We start from the raw sequence: 4,613 nt of genomic DNA on the forward strand, positions 1-4,613 counted from the left end.
ATAATGAGGTGTAAAAAAGTTCTACAGTCAGCAAAATTAACACAGCTTGGAAATTAAGAAATTAAGATAACATAACTGACAATTTCAAATTTAGCATTCTTTCAAACCTGAGCTTTAATAGTGAGCATTATAAATATATGCATATGCCATGGATGTCAAGTGCTTCCAAAAATCAAAGTTTATACAAAATCTTCCACTATCAATAAAAAGATCCCTGAAATAGATGCTAATGTTTCAAATCTAATCATGATGAAAGAGAAAAATTAAGCAGTAAGAGAAAAATTAGAATTTCAGGATAACTCAGAAAATTTAGTTATCTTCCCAGGTCAGTGGCATTTATTTAGGCCCTGAATACCAGAGATCTGGATTCTTTAACGATTTCTAAAATAATTCTCAAGCTCTTTTCTCCAGATGCTTTTCTGTGACTTTTTTCTCTTTCCCTGACTCTAATTTATCTTGCATACTATCTTGGATTAATCTCCCTTAGGTCTTTTAATCCTGTTAGTATTCAAAAAAATCTACAACCCCCAGTTACTTTCCTAAACAGATTTAAAATTTTCTCTGTGTATGTATGTGTTTCATATTTCCTGCAAGTTTTCTTCCTTCCACTTAGGCAAGACTATTTTCTACTACTTCAAATATGCAGCTCTCTCTTGAATCAGTATCATCATTTATTTGTACTATGCAATTGTCTAGGATCCTAACATTGCTCAAATTGCTTCCTTCCTGAAATAACATCCTCTCTTCATTAGCTGAAATTCTTCCTATCCATTCCTTAAACTTTAACTAAATCTTGAATTATTGACACTTTCTATATTTATTATTTACTCTGACTTAACATGGATTATTCTAAGCTCTAAATTATTATAGCAGTATTGTTTGCTTCAAGTAATTTATAGTTTAGGTTTCTATTATTATTTGTTTTGCATAGACATTCATGGGCATCAAGTCTTAAAACATCCATAAGATGTTTTACATGGAGTCTACATGGAAGCATGAATCACATCTAAAATTTTCATATTGTAGGGTGAATGGTGAATGGATAGGCTAAAGAGTTCTATCTCATTTCATTAAAAAGGGGATTCAATTTAAAAATATGTTGTATAATTAAAATTAAAATTAAAATTAAAATAAGTCCAAGGATTAAATATAAAGGCAGTGTAATATTTTCTTGGGGCTGTGATAACAAAGTTCTATAAACAGAGAGACATAAAACAACAGAAATTTATTATGTCACAGTTTTGGTGACCAAAGTCTGAAATGAAGTTGTCAGCAGAGCTATGTTCCCATGGAGTAAAATCCTTTCTTGTCCCTTCCTAGTTTCTGGTGGTGGCTGTCAATTCTTGGAATTACTTGACTTGGAACTCCATTACTCTAGTCAATGTCCTGTCACAAATGGCATACTCCTGTGTTTGGGTCTATACATTGTCCTCCCTCTTTTTATGAGGACACTGGTCATGTTGGATTAAGGGCCCACTCTATTTCATTTTAATTAATTACAATGACCTTATTTCCAAATGTGGTCACATTCTGAGAAATTTAGGGCTAATTTAATATGTTTTTTGAAGGGACACACAGATCAACCCAATAGAGACAGTAAAACCAGGAATGTGAATTGGTTCTGAATTTAATGCAAATTATACATGCTGAAAAGTTTAGGCTGCTTGCAAGAGACAGGCAGCATATTTACCTCTAAAAATAATGAAAAAACATAATCAATCACTTGACTCACAGTTTATAAAATTTAAGCCAACAAATTACTAAAGGAAAGCACAGAAATTTGTGCGTTGATCACCAGAGAAATGTATCCTCAGAAACCCAATGAAATAGAATGATGGGTGATGTGAAAAATAACATAAATAAAACTATACATGATATATAAAATTTTTATAATGACAAAATTAGATTAGTTTTGCTTTTTCAAATTTATATACTTCAGTAAAATTAAGCATGGGCAGGGTGGAAATTATAATCTTGGGAATTATAGGAGTTCTTTTGTGGCACAGCTGTTTAGGGATTCAGCATTGTCACTGCAGTGGCTTGGGTTGCTACTGTGGTATGGGTTTCACCCCTGGCTTGGGAAATTCTACATGTCAAAAGTGTAGACTGAAAACAAATATTTTTAGATCTTGGGAAATATGACCGTGTCAGTATATGCAGTTTTTGATGCTATACTTTAATTATGGAATAGATATTCCTGGGTTTAGAATATATATCACAAATTAGAATATTAAATTTTAGTATTTGAACATCAGGAAAAATATATTTTGTAAGTTTTAAAACTATTCTTAATTTCAGTCTTGGACTTCTTGAGTATTCCATCTGAAATATTCCTTTTGTTACATGCTATTCTTAGAAGATATTATTCATTATATGTGAATTCTAAGAATTCCTTCTGTAATCAAAACTTAAATCTCTAATTTCTGACTTGAAATACCCATTGAAAGGTATTACCAAAATCTAATGCTGAATATGTCCCGAAGGTAACTATTTCACCTACCAATGTTCTTATTTCCCACAATACAGATAATTTTTCTGTTCTCCCATATGGTTCCAGAATGTTCCTTGCCTGACTCTGTATGGGGGAAGGGCTAAGATTGGTACCCAGCAAATTATCTTTGTTAGGGTCCCGAACTAACTGGATTTAATTTAGGTAAATATCTTTCTATATTTTCCTGACTTTATTTTATATTAACATCTTAACTCTCAGTTGCACATGTTTTCCTAGTAAATTTTACATAGATTTTCCCCCTTGAGCTGCTTTTAATATCATCACTTCATCTTAGATTTTCAACAAGTTTATTGTATTACTCCTAGGTATATATTTATTTGTATTTTTTTCACATAGAAGAGTTTTATTTTTCCAATGCTAATATCAACTTATCCCTATTTTTATTTTTTAGTTTCTATTTTTAGGTTTTTTTAAATTATACTTGATTTATTGTGTTCTGTCAATTTCTACTCTTGAGCAAAGTGACACAGACATATATATGCATTCTTTTTCTCACATTATTCTCCATCATGTTCCATGACCAGTGATTGAATAATTCCCTGTGCTATACAGCAGGACCTAATTGCTTATCCATTCCAAATTCAATAGTTTGCATCTACTAACTCCAAACTCCGAGTCCATCCCACTCCCCCCACCTCACCTTGGTAACCACAAGTCTGTTCTCCATATCCACGAGTTTGTTTCTTTTCTATAGACAGGTTCATAGGGACATATATTAGATTACATGTGTAAGTGATATCATATTGTGTTTGTTTTTCTCTGATTTACTTCACTGAATATGAGAATCTCTAGTTCCATCTATATTGCTGCAAATGGCATTATTTTGTTCTTTTTTTATATGGCTGTATTACATTGTGTATATGTACAACCTCTTTTTAATACATTCATCTGTCAATAGACATTTAGGTTGTTTCCATGTCTTTGCTTTTGTGAATAGTGCTGCAATGGACATAGGGGTGGATATTTCTTTTTGATTCAAAGTTTTGTATAGGTATATGTTTAGTAATGGGATTGCTGGATCATATGGTATTTCTATATCTAGTTTTCTGAGGTACCACCATACTCTTTTCTACAGTGGTTGCACCAATTTACATTCCTAGCAACAGTGAAGTACCCTTTTCTCTACACCCTTTCCAGCATTTGTTATTTGTTTACTTATTAACAATAGCATTCTGATCAGTGTGATGTAGTACCTCATTGTAGTTTTGATTTACATCTTTCTAATAATTAGTGATGTTGAACATTTTTTCATGTGCCTTTTGGCCATTTGTATGTCTTCTTTGACCATTCGGATTGTCTTTGGAGAAATATCTTTTTAGGTCTTCTGCCCTTTCCAATTGGGTTGCTTGTTTTTTGCCATTGAGTTGTATGAGTTGTCTATATATTTTGGAGTTTAAGCCCTTGTCAGTTGCATCACTTGAAATTATTTTCTACATTCGTTATGTTGTCTTCTTTATATATATATATATATTTTTTTTTCCTTTGCTTTGCAAAAGCTTGTAAGTTTGACTAGGTCCTATTGGTTTATTTTTGTTTTTATTTCTGTTGCCTTGGGAGACTGACCTAAGAAAACATTTGTATGGTTGATGTCAGATAATGTTTTCCTACGTTCTCTTCTAGGAGTTTGATAGTGTCTTGTATTACGTTTAAGTCTTTAAGTCATTGAAGTTTATTTTTGTGCATAGTGTTAAAGTGTATTCTAGTTTCTTTGATTTATATGCAATTGTTTAGCTTTTTCTAGACACTAGTTGAAGAGTGTCTGTTTCCCACTTTATATTCTTGCCTCCTTTGTCAAAGATTAATTGGCCATGGGCCTCTGGGTTATCTATTCTGTTCCATTTTTCTGCATGTCTGTTTTTGTACCAGTATCACACTGCCTTAATTACTATAGCTTTGTAATATTGTCAGAAGTCTGGGAGAATTATACCTCCTGCTTTTTTTTTCTTCTTCTCAGCATTGCTTTGGCAATTCTGGATCTTTTATGTTTCCATATGAATTTTTGGTTTGTGTGTTCTAGTTCTGTGAAAAATGCCATGGGTAATTTGATAAGGACTGCATTAAATCTGTATATTGCTTTGGTTAATGTGACCATTTTAATGAT

Source organism: Sus scrofa, chromosome 2 (genome assembly GCF_054392235.1).
Source record: "Sus scrofa isolate SSC_HxYL_T2T_F1_AM1 chromosome 2, Sscrofa_HxYL_maternal_Yorkshire_Landrace_v2.0, whole genome shotgun sequence".
Taxonomy (NCBI): Eukaryota; Metazoa; Chordata; class Mammalia; order Artiodactyla; family Suidae; genus Sus; species Sus scrofa.